Source organism: Manis javanica, chromosome 14 (genome assembly GCF_040802235.1).
Source record: "Manis javanica isolate MJ-LG chromosome 14, MJ_LKY, whole genome shotgun sequence".
Taxonomy (NCBI): domain Eukaryota; kingdom Metazoa; phylum Chordata; class Mammalia; order Pholidota; family Manidae; genus Manis; species Manis javanica.
This window is the reverse complement of record NC_133169.1, coordinates 62,432,722-62,450,755: the sequence shown is the minus strand read 5'-3', so window position 1 is coordinate 62,450,755 and position 18,034 is coordinate 62,432,722. Positions and strand designations below refer to the sequence as shown.

General features: G+C 38.3%; 1 protein-coding gene across 7 annotated transcripts in view; it reads left to right on the top strand.

Annotated features, from left to right (window-relative positions):
- LOC118972007 (uncharacterized) overlaps positions 1-18,034 on the top strand; it is an 86,845-nt gene that overhangs the window by 33,558 nt on the left and 35,253 nt on the right. For 6 of the 7 annotated variants that reach the window (XR_012125263.1, XR_012125262.1, XR_012125267.1 and 3 more), the window contains exons 2-3: positions 5,846-5,964; positions 9,316-9,467. The gene's annotated coding sequence lies outside the window, so the exon portion shown is untranslated. The remainder of the gene's footprint in view (positions 1-5,845; positions 5,965-9,315; positions 9,468-18,034) is intronic. The other variant, XR_012125268.1, reaches the window with a different exon arrangement.

The window sequence follows — 18,034 nt, the reverse complement described above, 5'->3', positions numbered from 1 at the left end:
TTTTCCAAAACAGCTTTTAGGTACCATTTAATTTTTAAGACCTATTTTAAAGTTCTTTAAAAAAATTTATGACATTTGTCTTGTTTAAAATTTATGACATGTACTGAAATTGCTCCAGGCTAACAGATAACAGTTCACAGTGCTTTTAGTATTTTCTGAGCAATTTAGAGAGTGAATAATATTTATTGCTCATCTCAAGGGACAAATATGATTCCAGGCAAACCTTCAGTCAAAAAAAAATGGATGAATTATAAGAAGGTAATGCATTCTTATGCTATCTTAATGACATTTTTGAATTATACATATGGACTCATCAGAAAGCTGAGGACAACTTTATACTTTTGAGCCTCCATAGGCTCAAATGGTTGAGGCACCATTAATTCTAGCACCTCAAAAAAAATTAAGACTCTACTTAAAATGTTTTAAAGGGGAATTCTGCTTAGCATGGATAATTCTGAAAGCATGGAAACATCCTAAATAATATATTTATCCTCATGAAGGACTTAAAGGGAAATTTGTGCCAAGAAATATTCTAGACCACTTGTGTTTGTTAGCACCTATCTGCTATTCTTGGCACAAATTGTCTCCGAAACCACTGAAAAAGTATAATTACCAAAGAAACAAGAGCTGAACTAATCTATCTAAATAAAATTCACACTTTCTGATTCTAAAATATTTTGATAGGGTCATTGCCCAATCAAAGAGAAATCCAATATTTGTATAAATTATTCAGAGAGGATTTTATGAGTAGCTTTGCAAAACTTTCAAACAAGGTTACAGGAAACCTTGGAGTGCATGCCCAGTGTGTGTGAATAAGCTCTCATAGGGTAAACTAAGACAGTCTTATTCAAAGATTTACAGAAGAGAAGTTAGTTAATGTACTTCATCAACAGCCCTTCAAAGATCTTTTAAGGTAATAAAAATGCAGGGCTCTTTGGAGAAAAATGCAAAGATCAATGTGAGTTTTTAAGTATAAAGACAAAAGTACAAAGACATTGTATTCTCAAAGCAGGCCACTTCCACCCCAGACCAAGCCCCTGGCTCTGTCCCTAAAGACAGGGAAAACATTGAGAAGCCCAGCTCTAATTTAAGTGGATTAATGTACTTGTATAAATAATGTTACTATTACTCCTGTCCTAACAGGGAAATCTTAGGAAATGAGAGGTCGCCACTTCTGGCACTAAGAAAGGATGATGAAATTGAATTTACTCATTCAATCATTTATTCATGCACCCAGTGCACAGGTATTTAGAGCCTACTCTGTGTCTTGGGGATTCAGCAACAAACAAAATAATCTCAGCCTCTCCTTTAGGGAATTTACACTCTAAGTGACCTCGTTGGTTACAGGAATAAATGGACTTAACCACAGAGGACTTTCAGGGAAGAAGTACCACTTCAGAACATAATTATATAATCTGGGAAGAACGAAGAGCATGGGCACCACTAAGATGTCTGTCTCTTCTGTTGTTCGTTATAGAACTTTCTTCGCACAATCCCTTTCTGCTTGCAGTGCCCAGACTTAGCTATACCCGGAGCCCAATCAGAGACCGCAGCTGTTATACTGTATATAGCACAAACGAAAAAGAGGAACTATTCTTCAGTATTTGAGAACCTTTATCTTCCTCCGTAAAAAATGTTGCTCAGGTCATTGACAACTGAGTGAAGTTCCAACATGTGCCTTCACTGTTCATTTTACTCATTATAACAAACAAATAAAATCTGCATTATTAACATTGTCCCCATCACTCTCTAGACAAACAAGACGCTTTCCTTCCTATTTCAAGCTACCAGCATGGTGCCACTGAATGCACAGTTGGGAAAAGATATGCAAAAGCCCACCATTTTGTAGTATTTTTACCATCCGGATTGATACAATAAACATAAATAACCTCAGTATCGTAAGTGAGAGGAAATCCCTAAATTAGAAAGTGGTAACTTATAAGTATTTATTAACATGTCACTATAGTTTACTGTTCATTTATATCATTTAATTTTTAATAACAGTTTAACAAATGACTTATAAAATTTCTGAAAATTTAACAATGGGCTCTCATGAGCAGTTGTGGACCAGCTTTAGCACAGCACTGCTTATGAGCTTCTAGTAAGCCCCAAACACCTATACACACACAATTCCCTTCCTGGTTTGCTCAGAACTTCTCAGGTTTTAGCACTGAATGTCCTATGTTCTAAAAAAGCTTTTAGTCCCAGCCAAACTGGGACATTTGGTTACCCTAATCCGTGGGCTCTCCAAAATACTTACGTAAGTACCTCATTAGTGATAGGGCTGGATCTTTTCTCTGGACCTACAGCCCTTGCAAAGTCTTTTCCCTCAGGGTTCCCCCCTGTGCCCCAGCTATTGGCTAGGGTGATAGACTGTAAAACAAACTACTGGCGTGGCCCCAACCACCATCAGATTTGAATAGCACACTGGTGCCATCCTCCTTGAATTTGTTGTAATTCATATAACTTGAATCCATCATCTCCTTTCAGTTTATTGGGACCAAGCCTTTGGCATTATTAGCCTTTTCTCTACGTAATGGGGGCTCCCAATGTTTACTTCAAAGAGTAACTGAAGATTAAATGGGACTATGATCATACAGTGTCTAGTATAGACATGCAGTAAGTAATAACTATTCCAACAATACTACAATTAGTTCTAGTTCCTTCTTAAACTAACCATTTTCTTTCCCTGGCAGTCCCTGCTGAAAGTTTTTCAGCTGAGTATATGCAGCTCTTCCATAGCCTGTCTCTATTGTATATGATTGAAGAAAGGAGTACTATGACTGGCACTTCACATGGAAGAATGAGGACCAGCCCAGATCTTGTTCCAATGATTCAGTCCCTGGTTGAGCTGTTTTCCAAGCCAGCTCTAAATAAACATAGCTAATTCTTGCATTTTACAGCAAATTCTTTATCTCACAGTTGTTTTGCAGATTTAACACATCCACATTTAGGAAAAATAACACTTGGTGTTATTACATTGGCTGGAAATCAAATCTAGCAAAATGTGGGTAGTGGAGAAGTCTTCAGTTTTCTCAGGAAATTACTTCTAGAGCTAACCTGAGAGATGATATAAAACATGATCCAATGCCCTACAGTAGAGGTTAGCAAACCCTTGACAGCCCTACATTCTGCTTTTGTAATAAAGTTTTATTAGAATGCAACCTGGGCCATCATTTACATGTCCTCAATAGCTGCTTTTGCTATTGACTGGCGCACAGACTCGGGTAGTTGTGACAGAGAACAAGTGGCCTGAAAAGTCTAAAATCTTTACTATCTGGCCCTTTATAAAGAGAAAAAGTGTGCCAATCCCTGCTTTCATGTCTAAGTCAAGAAATACTTTAATAGTTTTGCCTGATCAGGGGCGGAAGACTTCGGAAAAGGGGAATGAGGGTCTCTAGCTACAGCCAGATTTTCAAATAAGGAAGAAGACACACTCTGGTTCTTTCCCCAAATAAAGCCATGTAAGCTCTTGCTATGAATGCATTTACCTAGAATGACTGGAGACCAAGACTACAGCTACTGATTGTTTTGAAAGAATATCCTAATATCTGCATTGTCATATATTGATATGTTTATTCTAAAAATGCAGTGGTTGTTTCTGTTTGCCCTGCAGCTTTCAGGACACCATCATCATTTTCCAACATTATATCTAAATTTTCCGACAGCAAAGGATTAGCAAATTCCATCACTCTGGGCCAAAATGCAATGTGCCCTTCATGGAAAAATTTTTTCATCTTTTGTGTAGAGGAGTAATCATGAGTAAATGTTAAGAAACCCTTAGCATACACTGGGATTTATATAACAAAATAAGTATAAACATTTGTCAAAAAAATGTGTTAATAACACTATATTTTCTTATGCTTCACTAGAAAGTTGTTTAAATTGGCACCATTTCCATTTCTGTTCTTACATTGTTTTACTCTACATGTTTCAAAAAATAAAACCATATCACCCTGATTACTGAATTCTGTGACATCTGCTTCAATGACAGAGTGGAAAATGAGGTTACATTGTCTGGATCCTTATTCTTCAATTGTCTTTTTAGTCTCTTTAAAGAATATACCACATTCTTCTTGCCTAAAGCACTGACAATAAAAAGTACTAGATAGAACTGGGAAACTTTTCCAAGATTAGCATATCTTGACCAATTAAAAAAAAAATCATGTCATAAGTCTCCCTAGCTGAATAGTTGTCCTTTAAGGACTTTCCTGCAGAAAAAAAATTGAATTATTGAATCAGGCCCTAAAAAGTGGCACATTTCTACCCTTAACAGTAATAGAAGAAAAAAAGGCTGGAATAGAAAGACAATATATATACCTTATGAGCAGATGTCCTTTTCTGCTGCATTGCACACATGTGGGAATAAAGACAGGGGGAATAAATTGTTAAGGGTGTAGGGTCAGCCTGGACAGTTCTGTGTAAGTAGACATCAACAGTGACTCCCTCCCCAGTACCATGTATGGCTGTGTCTACGCACCACAAATACAGACACAGAGACACACACACACACATATGCACACATACTGAACAATTCATGGTTTTGAAAAAATTTAAAGTTAGATAAAAGTAGTCACCCCTCAAGCCAGTTTGAGCTCAAAGCACAAAGTACTGACTCTATCTAATTGTTCTGCTGCCTGCAGAGCCCAAAGCATGGTCAGAGCAGAGCAGAAACGACTTCTATAGGATCCCTTTTCACTGGGCTTTAAGCCAAATTTAATTTGAGCTTACAGGAGCATCTTAGGAAGGGTGGGAAGAAAGGTGGGCCCCAGTGATGATCATGAGGAAAATGGGTCACCCGTCCTTCCATCTGCTTCAGGCCACAGCCTCACAGCCATGTTTTCATGTGGTGGCAAAGGAGGAGGAGAAAGGCATCGGCTCCCTGTTGTCTCTGCTGTTAAAAGCAGCCCCAGTCTTGAGGGCCAATACTACCCTCTTTGAAAAACGTCACTTTACCTGCAGAAGCAAAATTAATAAGACTCTATTTACTGAAATACTCAGGAAGTTTGATTACAGCTTTACTTTAGTGCTTAACTATCCAGCACATCGATGCTTATATATGATTTGACTGTAACAGACAGTTGACAAACTGCTGAAGATTTTCATAATTTATTTGTGAAACCAACTTATTTGTGAGCCAACTCTCTCTGTTTTGCTTTTATCACTGCTAGTAATTATACTTTTTTTTTCTCCCCCTTCAAAAACCCAACTGTAAGTAAACTGACTCTTTCCAACAGGCTATACGTTTCTAAACAAAGCCCTAGTGATTTAAAGTCTTTCAAAATTGAGCAGAAAAACTAATACAAAATGGGATTTACTGAAATTTGTATTACATATTTTTCAAGATAAAATGTCATTGACTTAATCAATGTTTAATTATTAATACACATCAGTACAACTAGCTTGATAAACACTCTCAGTCTGGCATCTTTCTACCATAATTTGATAAGTGCTTAATGAATGAATAAAACACAGAAATGTAGGTGGTTGGGGGAGTTTTGACTATATTTAGTTTTCGTTGGAACTGTCCAGGAGCAGGGGGTGTGATTTTTACTATGTTAGTGGATTCTGGAGTGAAATTTGGGTCAATTTCTCCACCAAGTTGGAACTAGGCAGTTCTGGCCAGTCTGTTATCTATATTTCCACTCCCCTTGATCCCAAGAGAAAGCTCACAGGGAATGTGTAGACTGTAAGGAAGCATCTAGCCTAATATAAACACTGGCTGAAGTCCTGCCCCGCTCCCTGCTCATGTCTGGCTGTCTATCTCCTATAACACTTGGAGAGGACTAGAGAAAAGAGAGAGTTTGAACTTCAATCTAGAGCCTGATTATGATCTTTTATTCAGGTTTCACATCCTAGAGTGCAACAGGGAAATCTACCAATTAAGTCCAGTACCCCAGCTGGGTGACTTATGGATGGAGTGATCCAGCCAAGGTTTTCTAGAAAGCCAGCCTGCAGAAGCAAGTAAGCATTGATGCCTTCTTGGTATGATGTTGTGATTCATATTATTCATAATATTCATAATAAATATTTGGTCTTTGTGGTACTGTCATGTGTCCCCCACTCCCACCCCACCTTTTCCCTGGAACTGAGATCTTAAAACGCTTCAAATTTCCAGTGATGAGAACAATAAATTGTCTTGTGTTGAGTTAATGAGGTGACTTTCGAAAAGTACCTGGCAGGTTGACAGTTGAGCCAACCTTGTGATTAGGTGTTTGGAACTTTCAGTCCTACCCCCTTACCTCCAAGCAGGGGAGAGGAGCTGGAGGTTGAATCAATTGCCAATGGCTAATGGTTTAATCAACCATGACTGTGTAATGAAGCCTCTATAAAAACCCTAAAGAATGGGGTTCAGAGAGCTTCCGGGTTGGTGAGCACATCGAGATTGGGGAGAGAGGTGCTCTCAGACAGCATGGACACTCCAAGGCCTTTCCCCATACCTGGCCCAATCCATCTCTTCCATCTGGCTGTACCTGAGTTACATCCTTTTATAATAAACTGGTAATGTAGTAAGTAAAATATTTCTCTGAGTTCCATAAGCCACTCTAGAAAATTAATCTAACCTGAGGAGGGAGCTATTGGAGACTCCCATCTACAGCTGGTCGGTTAGAAGCACAGGTGACAGTGTGTGTATATGTGTGTGGCAGGGGGTGGGGGTGGGGGAGCAGACTCATAGGACTGAGCCTCTAATGCGGAATGTGGAATCTGACACTATCTCCAGAAAAACTGTCAGAATTGAGTTGAGCTATAGGACACCCAGCTGGCATCAGAGAATTGTTTGATGTTGTGGAGAAAAACCACTTCCAACCTACACTGGAACTGCTACCAGAACATCCATAAGATTTGGTAAGGTATAATCTTAGAGCTGGTGAGTGAAAGAATACATGAGAAATGATGGGAAGCAACTCATCATTTTGCTTCATGGTCCCATGTTGGCCATTGTTTTACATGAGCTGTTTTCTCAGCAAAGGCATCTACTTGGCAATGAGGGAAATCTTTTAACAAATTCCACAGGTAAATTATACATTGGGGAAGTTCTTCAGAGGGAAGCAGGAGAGAGATAATATTTGTCTTCATAGCTTTTTGGAATATTCAGTGTTTGCCATAGGAAGTCAGCTACTTCACAGTTCCAATGTGTATCATCCAGCTAGTGGGGTAGTGTTTTTTCGGAGTCCCAACATGCAATTGGCAGGAGATGCAAGAGGTTTGAGTCAGCAGGCAGTAGTCAGCCATAGGTAGCCGAACTGGGCAAATGTACAGAATTGGAAAGCCATGGCTATAACTGAGGCTAAGTAACAGGCCAAGAGTTGTGAGGCAAAGGAGGCTACAAGAATTTAAAGAGGTAAGTGAGATGCATCTCTTACACTGGCTTTAGTCTCTTCCTCCTCAGAAAGCTGAGAGGAAGTGACCATGCATTTGGATACATGCTGTTATGAGTTGACCACAATACAGCAGACCCAGTGGTAGCACCATCCCATCTAGCTTCACACACACTTTCAGAGAGCCATGGAAGAGACCTAAAAAATTTCCTGGGACCTTCTCTGGTATGGAAGGTGGTTGAGAATCAATAGACCCTTCATAAGAGGAAATGTGAACCGGAGAACTTGGCGCAGTTCCAAACAACACAATCTCAGGGGTAAAAAAATAAAGAAAATTACACATCTACATGTCTTGAATTGCAAATGTAAATTTAAAGTTACCTTAGAAACCAAATAAAATAAAATGCAAATCAATGGGTGTCACATGTCCAGTGTATAGCATAAGAATTATACGAAGCAGTAGTTCTCCTGACAGAGAGAGTTAATAACTGGAACATCAAAGAAAGTTAATAAAGATGGTGAGAATAAAACTGGGCCTCAAAGAATGCAAGAATAAGGACTGGCAGAAAGGAGCTGAGAGAGTGTACCAGGAATAGGGAATAAAGGCAAGAAAGGAAGACTTTTGTCAGTGGATTTAATATAGCTGAATATAGCAGGGAAATGAGCCTAGATCTTAGGACTTTGATGGCCAGAATTAAGCAATTGTTTTCATAGACATGTAAGGAGGAGAATATATCCACAACCTTAAGGATGGGACTGACATGAACCGAGGTAAGCTACAGGAGGAATAATCAAGTGCCACAATAGTCTTTTAGGAGTTGAAATAGAAAAGAGACAATGGCAATAATCTTGACATGAAATAATAAGTGCCTGAATTACAAGTGCTAACAGTAGAATCAGTAACAATAGAGAGGAAGATCAAGTATATTCTACTTAAGGACCATACTTGACATGGGATAAAATATAGGAATATTTCAAGGTTGACTGAATTTGGAAAGTGTATGAGTGGGTGATTTGTTGGCCCACACCAGAGAAATAAGAATTCCAGGAGGGATGTTCCAAGAAAAATAGGAAAAATTCAGTTTTTGGCTTATTGAATTTAAAGAAATGGCAAGACATATTAGGGGAAATACTGAATTGGCAGATATAGATGACATTATAACTCCAGGGAAAAAGAGACTAGGTCTGGATAAAGACTCTGCCATTCGTACTCTATCATGTAACAATAGAAGTCAACAGAGAAAAATGGTGGCCAGCATGACTGCTTTGGTGATAAAAGTGAATTATTACACCTGAAAATAGTTTATTAAATAAAAGTACTCCTGTAACCATCGCTGTGAAAGCAGTATTTGTATCACCTTAAAATTCATATGGTGAAACCCTAATCCTTAATGTGATGACACTTGGTGGTGGTGACTTTGGGATGCGGTTTGGTTAAAGTGAGGTCCTGAGGGTAGTTCCCTGGAGGTGGGATTAATGCCCTTGCAAGAAAAGGAAGAAACAGGAATGCTCTCTCCAATAGCATGCCCTGAGGCAAGGCCATAAGACCACACAGAGAAGGCAGCTGTTGGTCTACAAGCCAGGAAGGACCTGTGGCCAGACACTGAATGCTCGTGCCTTGACTGACCTTGTATTTTTCAGCCTCTGAACAGTGAGAAAAAAATTTCTGTTTTCAGCCACCCAGACTAAGGTATTTTGTTACAGCAGCCTGAACAGACTATAACAAGCATATTCTTCCAATTGCAGTCTGAAAGCATATGCCACTCTTTCATATTTTTTATAGATTTTTTTACTTGATTGTTAACATTATTTTTTGGAAGAACATTCCCATGCCTTGGTTCTAAGAGTGTATATGTTAAGTGCTTCAAAAAGAAAATCTAAGGATGCTTTGGTGACTAGATTTTGCAGAATGTTCTGAAAAATTCATATTTCTTTTTGTTGTTCTTGTTGTACATCAAAATAATTTTTTCCCCTTTCACTCCTTTCTTCTCCTTAGAGCAGCCACATTTCTGGTCTTGGATATCTGGGCTTCCCTAGGACCTGAAAAGAGGATTTGGTGCTCTGCAATGTCCTAGACTGGCATCAAAGCTTTGAGGGAGAAGGAAATGATGATCCAAGGACATGGAGAAAGAGAACTGGGTTTCAAAGGTAAGGGAGAAGCAACAGGGGTCTTAGAAAAGCAGATACCTTAATAAAACTACTTCACTGCACCCACGAAAGGCACTTGCAATCTGAATGCTATGCCCCTTACCATGGGAGCTCCAGCCACAGGCCAGAGCCTGCTGGGCAGCGAGGAAGGAGGCATTAAGGTTTATGGGGCTGCCAGCCTTGGCAGAGATTACCCCAGCCTGAGGAACTGAACAACTCGTTGTGACCATAGTGGACTGAACAGCAGAAGTTCTCCCGAACCTCCTTCTTTTCTTAATTCCGAGGTGTGTGCTGGGGAACTACCCAGTGAAACTACTAGTCCGGGCTGTCCTGCCAAAGCAAAAAGTTAACAGAATAGTATCACTTCAGGCTGCTCACCACATCTCCAGTGCAAGCTTGCACTCCCTCCTCGAGTGTGTACTTTGCCTTATTAAACTACTCTGCTTGTAATAATAATAAAAAAAAAGAGTATCACTTCAATTACCAAAGCACACCTAACTCACGGTGTCTGTAAATGAAGATGGGAAATAAAAGAAACAGGTCTGTGTCTAGCATCTTGCTTTTCAGAGATTTCCAGACTTGATATTTGAATTTAAATATTATTGTATAACAGGTTATTTTCCTTAAGAGGTAAAGAATAAATAATTTTTTACACATGATAATTTATATGATCACTGTGTGAGGTGTGTAACATAAGCTTTTGAATATAAGCTTTTGAAACTGATTATTACTCTAATGCCACCTTACAGCTGCTGCAGTCTCATTATTACGCACTTACCAAAGTCATGTCACTCTCATATTTTTAGAAACTAGTCATAGCTTGCAATCCCAAAATATAAAAGACCCAGAAATGCACAGAAATACAAAAGAAGCCAAATTACTATGTTTTGTCATTTAACCAACTACAGTGAAGTGCTATGGACCCTCTCCTGTAACACCACACAAGGACAGTGGAACCCCAGAATATTTTTCTCTGACTTGGATCCTTTGGATAACATTCCTTCTTAGAGAACAATTAAGAATTCACAGCACTGAAGGCTTCCTCTGCATTATAAAAGGACATTCCCATGAGACAATGTAGTTGACTTCATTTTCTTCTCTTCACTATATCATATGAAAATATGGCACTCATTATTTAATTAACTTAAAATACTAAATTTGTGTCTACTTTGTTTCCATGTTATACAAATCACAGTTCCAAGAAACTGCACATTTTTTATATACAAATGGCCAAGTAAGCCAGCTTACTGAGAGACTTGTGTTTAATTACAGGTGAAACACATTAGAAACCACAGAGGCATTTCTGGTATTTATTTTAACATTGACTATTCAAATCCAAGACAATATATATTAAAAATCTCTTTCTACATATTTTAGCTTCTCTGTCATTTGTTTTCTTTGCAGTGGAACAGGCCAAGTTTATCAAACCATTCTTCTATATAACACTTAACACACTATATTTCATTTTTATTAATAAGACTTTGATATCTATTATAACAAGTATTATTTCTCCTTCCTTTCTTGTAGTGTCTTTATGACATACATATTGCCCTTGAATGTGTAATAATCATATAGTAGCATATAGTTGCAAAGGTACACCCAAGGGCAGATGATTTTTTTATACTAAAAATGTATTTTTGTCATATTTTTATTGCAACAGACTCCAATCTGTACATAGAAGGAATCCTACCCACTAGTGGATATGGGCAGTTAAATTTACAGAGCTAAGTGAATAACAAATATTAGCATTATTTCATTGTGAGAGATACCTACTGCATATTGCAGAGTTTACAAATGTAATCATCACCTATTCCAAAACATCAGGAGTGTGGAGGCTGAGAAACTTGGCCAAGGCAAACATCAACTGCCAACTGTCAAATCTCATCTTACTACTTGGTTATAAGTGGTCCTCTGAATGATCTAAAATAAGGTCCTATCAGTTAATTTTAGATATTCATTTGAAATTTGTAAAAGACAAATTTAAAACCATTCTTTCTGAAAAAAAAATACTGAACTCCATCAAACTTAGAAAAGTTAAAATTCCAAGACAGTAAGAGCTATTATTTTGAAGAAGTTAAATTCCTTATATGAAACTCCCACCAGGGTCTGAGATTTCTGATTCTTGATCATTTTATTTTTCAGTCTGTGCATACCTACACATGTAAAATTACTATAAAATCCCAGTAAATTAAATCACCATCGAAAAACATTTGCTAGTTCCTTAATTGACTATGATATGATACAATATGAACATAAAATTTACTGCAGAATCAATGCTACATTGTAATCTAAGATCTGGGTATACATTTCCACAAAGCAGTGATGGATATGAGAAAGTCATAAACTAGAATTATAGATTAGTCTAAAATGAGAGTGCAATTCAGAAGACTAATACCATCCTCAAACTATCAAAAAAGGATTTATTCAGCACCTATTTTATGTGGCACAATCTTTATGAAGTTCAGTCTCAGATTAAGTATGTGTATCTTTCCTATCTACAAGTATCTATGTTAAGGAGGCTCTAGACAGAATGCCTAGAAAATAAATCCATGCCAAGGATAAAGAAACAAGAATGCCTTAAAGCCAAATTTGAATTTGCTGCAATAAAAATTCAAAATTCTCTATATTTCAGTTACTTTTCAACCTCTTCTAAATAGTTGTTGCTGTTAAAATGGAAAGCCACTGGCCCATGAGCATGTGCTGGGCCAGGTCACCAGACCAGGCCTTAATGCCCAGCCTAACTGCAGTGTCAACCTCCCCAAGAAATGTAGTCTTAGTCAATCAGGCATTTTCTGGCCAGCATAAATGAGGTAATCTCTCACATGAGCACTCTCCACCCCCAAAAAGAAGAAGAGGTCATCTATATGGTAAGACCCCCATGCTCTTCCACTAAGTGAGAGTGACCTTGCCTGAAACAGTCCCTTCTTTTCTTTTGTTTATAACATTTTGCCTATAAAAACCTTCCATTTTTGTATACCTCCTTGAAGCATCTTTCCACATGATAGATGGGCTTCTGTCCCATTCACAAATCAGTTAATAAAGCATATTAGATCTTCAAATTTACTCAGTTGAATACTGTTTTATAACAATGCAAATTGTGGATCATTCTTAATATATGCACTTGCACGTCCACCCTTCTAAAAGTGGCAGTATTAAGATGCCAGCCTAGAGATAGGGAGAAGATTAAAGATGGCGGTGTGAGAATAAAGACAGAGGCCTGCTCCCAAAATGACATATAATACAAAAATATAATTAATACAACTAAACCAGAAAGAGCAACAGAAAGAAGACTGCACCAGACTGCATACACCTGGAGAAAAGAACAAACCTCATGGAACAGGGTAACATACCAAAGTCATGATCTTGTGGGACCCAAGCCCTTCTCCAACACCAGCTCACCAACAAGAGGAAGAGAAATGGAGTGGGGAGGGAGTAGAGGCCTGGGACTGCTGAACACCTACCCCTGGAGGACTACTCTGGATCCACATCTGGCTGCTCTGGGACAAAAGAAAGGCAGGCCATCTGAGAGATTTCCTAACAGCAAGAGGGCTGTCAAAGGGGCAAGGTTTACACAGAGCTTAATGCTCAGGAGAAAGGACAGGTAGACAAAATTGTATGGGCTCACTCTGCACAGAAGATTGGGAACTCTCAGAAGCTTCAGGTGCTCCATCCCCCTGGCTGGCTACACAGCTCCAAGGACATCCACTGTGAAATGCAGCCTGATGTGCCTTTGACCCGGCCAGCCTGCAGCTCTTTCACAAACCAGCAGCCCCTGGCCTGTCATCAGATCAGCCAGAGGGAAGCCTCACCTACTGCAGCTAAAAACACAAAACATAGAGGCTTACACCTGTGTGTTCAGCCCACTGGTTCTTGCAGTGGGGACAGGCATAGCAGCTGGGAAGCAGGAAACAGCACTTTCCTCCCCCCAGGCACCAGCACCACTTCCCTGTGACCCCCGATATTGCTACAGGGGCTGAGCAGCTCAAGAGCATAGAGCTTCTGGGCACTAGAGGGCGCCACATAGAAATATGAAATGTCAAAGGAACCTGGTTCAAACCAAAATCCAACAAACACCGGAAAATGGCTCAAGTGAAACAAAACTCATCAATCTTCCTGAAAGAAATTTCAAAATAAAAATCAGAAACATGCTCTTGGAGGTACAGAAAAATATTCAAGAATTCAGGAATGAATTCAGAAAGGAGATCCAATCATTACAGAATACAATGGAAGGATTTAAAAGCATATTAGATACTGTGGTGGAGATGATAAATGAAATAGAAATTAGAAAAGAGGAATACAAAAAAGATGAAGCATAGAGAGAAAAAAGGATCTCTGGAAATGAAAGATTACTGAGAGAAATGTGTGACCAATCCAAATGGAACAATATTCGCATTATAGGGGAACCAGAAGGAAAGAGAGAAAAAGCGATAGAAAGTGTCTCTGAGGAGGTAATTGCTGAAAACTTCCCCAATCTGGGGAAGGAGATAGTCTCTCAGGACATGGAAATGCACAGATCTCCCAACACAAGAGACCCAAGGAAGATAACACCAGGATATATAATAATTAGAATGGCAAAGATCAAGGATAAGGGCAGACTATTAAAAGCATCCAGAGAGAGAAAAAAGATCACATACAAAGGAAAACCCACCAGACTGTCATCAGACTTCTCAGTAGAAACCGTACAGGCCAGAAGGGAGTGGCATGATATAGTTAATGCAATGAAACATAAGGGCCTTGAACCAAGAATAGTCTACTCAGAAGGATTATCATTTAACTTTGAAGGAGGGATAAAACAATTACTAGATAAGCAGAAGCTGAGATAATTTACCTTCCACAAACCATTTGTACAGTGTATTTTGGAGAGACTGCTATAGAAGGAAGTGTTCCTAAGGCTATTTAGCTATCAGCAGACATAATAAAACCACAGTAAAGAAAGTAGAACAATTTATTACTAAGCAAATGCAAGATTAAATCAGCTACCCCCAAAGTCAGTCAAGAGATAGATAAAGAGTAGACAATATGATGCCTAATATATAAAGAATGGAGGAGTAATAAAAAGGAGGAGAAAAGAAAACCCTTTAGATTGCATTTGTAGTAGCATACTGAGTTAAGTTAGACTCTTAGATAGTAAGGAAGTTACCCTTGAATGTTTGGTAACCACAAATCTTAAGCCTGCAATGGCAATAAATACATACCTATCGATAATCACCCTAAATGTATATGGTCTGAATGTACCAATCAAAATATATAGAGTCACTTAATGGATAAAAAAATGACCCATCTATATGCAGCCTGCAAGAGACTCACTTCAAACCAAAGACATACACAGGCTAAAAGTGAAGGGATGGAAAAAGATATTTCATGCAACTAATACGGAGAAAAACACCGGAGTTGCAGTACTTGTATCAGACAAAACGGACTTCAAAACAAAGAAAGTAACAAGAGACAAAGAGGGACATTATATAAAAATAAAGGGGTCAATCCAACAAGAGGATATAACCATTATAAATATCGATGCACCCAACACAGGAGTACCTATGTATGTGAAACAAATACAAACAGAATGAAAAAGGGAAATTGAATGCAATGCATTCTTTCTAGGAGAATTCAACACTCCATTAACTCCAAAGGACAGATCAACCAGACAGAAAATAAGTAAGGAGACAGAGGCATTGAACAACACATTAGAACAGATGTACTTAACAGAGATCTACAGAACTCTACACCCAAAAGCAGCAGGATACACATTCTTCTCAAGTGCACATGGAACATGTTCAAGAATAGATCACATAATATGCCACAAAAAGAGACTCAGCAAATTCCAAAACATTGAAATTATACCAACCAGCTTCTCAGAGCACAAAGGTATAAAACTAGAAATAAATCATGCAAAAGAAATGAAAAATCCCACAAACACATGGAGGCTTAACAACATGTTCCTAAATAACCAATGGATCAATGACCAAATGAAAACAGAGATCCATATATGGAGATAAATGACAACAATAATTCAATACTGCAAAATCTGTGGGATGCAGCGAAGACCATCCTAGGAGGGAAGTATATTGCAATACAGGCCTATGTCAGGAAAGAAGAATAACCCCATATGAACAGTCTAAACTCACAATTAATGAAACTAGAAAAAGAAGAACAAATGCGGCCCAAAGTCATTAGAAAGAGGACGTAATAAAGATTATAGCAGACATAAAATCGAGAAGAATAAAACAACAGAAATAATCAATGAAAGCAAGAGCTGGTTCTACAAGAAAATAAACAAAACAGATAAACCCCTAGCCAGGCTAATCAAGAAAAAAAGTATATACAGATAAACAGAATCAGAAATGAGAAAGGAAAAATCACTACAGAGAGAATACTATGAAACATTATACGCTAACAAACTGGACAACCTAGAAGAAATGGACAACTTTCTAGAAAAATACAACCTTCCAAGGTGACCCAGGAAGAAACAGCAAATCTGAAAAGACCAATTATCAGGAATGAAATTGAATTGGTAATCAAAAAACTACACAAGAACAAAACCCCTGAAACAGATGGCTTCACTGCTAAATTTTATCAAACATTTATTGAAGACCTAGTACCCATCCTCCTTAAAGTTTTCCAAAAAGTGGAAGAGGAGGGAATACTCCCAAACTCATTCTACAAGGCCAGCATAACTCTAATATGAAAATCAGGCAATGTCCCCATAAAAAAAGAAAACCACAGACCAATATCCCTAGTGAAAAAAGATGCAAACATACACAACAAAATATTAGCAAACTGAATTCAAAAATCCATCAAAAACATCATCCATCATGATCAAGCAGGATTTATTCCAGGGATGCAAGGATGGTAAAATATTCAAAAATCCATCCACATCATCCACCACATCAAAAAAAAGACAAAAACCACATGATCATCCCCATAGATGCTGAAAAAGCACTGACAAAATTCCACATCCATTCATGATAAAAACTCAACAAAATGGGTAAAGAGGGCAAGCACCTCAACATAATAAAGGCCATACAAGACAGACTCCTAGCCTGCATCATACTTAGCAGAGAGAGCTGAAAGCTTTTCCTTTAAGATCAGGAACAAGACAAGGATGCCCACACTCCCCGCTTTTCTTCAAAATAGTACTGGAGAGCCTATCAATGGCCATAAGACAACACAAAGAAATAAAAGGCATCCAGACTGGTAAGGAAGAAGTCAAACTGCCACTGTTTGTGGATGACATGATATTGTACATAAAAAACCCTAAAGAATCCACTTGAAAACTACTATATCTAATATCTGAATTCAGCAAAGTTGCAGAATACAAAATTAATACACAGAAATCTGTTGCATTCCTATACACTAACAATGAACTAGCAGAAAGAGAAATCAGAAAAACAATTTCATTCACAATTGCATCAAAAAGAATAAAATACCTAGGAATAAACCTAACCAAGGAAGTGAAAGACCTATACTCTGAAAACTACAAGACACTCTTGAGAGAAATTAAAGAGGACACAAATAATTGGAAATCCATCCCATGCTCTTGGGTAGGAAGCATTAATATTGTCAAAATGGCCATCCTGCCTAAAGCAACCTACAGATCCAATGCAATCCCTATCAAAACACCAACAGCATTCTTCAACGAACTGGAACATATAGTTCTAAAATTCATATGGAACCACAAAAGACCCCAAATAGCCAAAGCAATCCTGAGAAGGAAGAATAGAGTATGGGGGGGGTTCTCACTCCCCATCTTCAAGCTGTACTACGAAGCCACGGTAATCAAAACAATTTGGTACTGGCACAAGAATAGACCTGTAGATGAATGGAACAGAATAGAGAGTCCAGCTATTAAGCCAAGCATATATGGTCAATTACTGTACAATAAAGGAGGATTGGATATATAATGGGGAAATGACAGCCTTTTCAATAGCTGGTGTTGGCAAAACTGCACAGCTACATGGAAGAGAATGAAACTGGATTCTTGTCTAACACCATACACAAAAGTAAACTTGAAATGGATCAAACACCTGGATGTTTGTCATGAAACCATTAAACTCTTAGAAGAAAACATAGGCAAAAATCTCTTGAATATAAACATGAGCAACTTTTTCCTCAATGCATCTCCTTGGGCAAGGGAAACAAAAGCTAAAATGAACAAATGGGAAAACATCAAGCTAAAAAGCTTCTGTACAGCAAAGGACACCATCAGTAGAACAAAAGCCATCCTACAGTATGGGAAAATATATTTGTAAATAACATATCTGACAAGAGGTTAACATCCAATATATATAACGAACTCACAGGCCTCAAAACCCAAAAGGCAACTAACCCTATTAAAAAATGGGCAGAGGATATGAACAGACATTTCTCCAAAGAAGAAATTCAGATGGCCAAGAGGCACATGAAAAGATGCTCCACATCGTAAATTTTCAGGGAAATGGAAATTGAAACCACGATGAGATATCACCTCACACCAGTTAGGATGGCCAACATGGAAAAGACAAGGAACAATAAATGATGGCAAGGATGCGGAGAAAGGGGAACCCTCCTACACTGCTGCTGGGAATGTA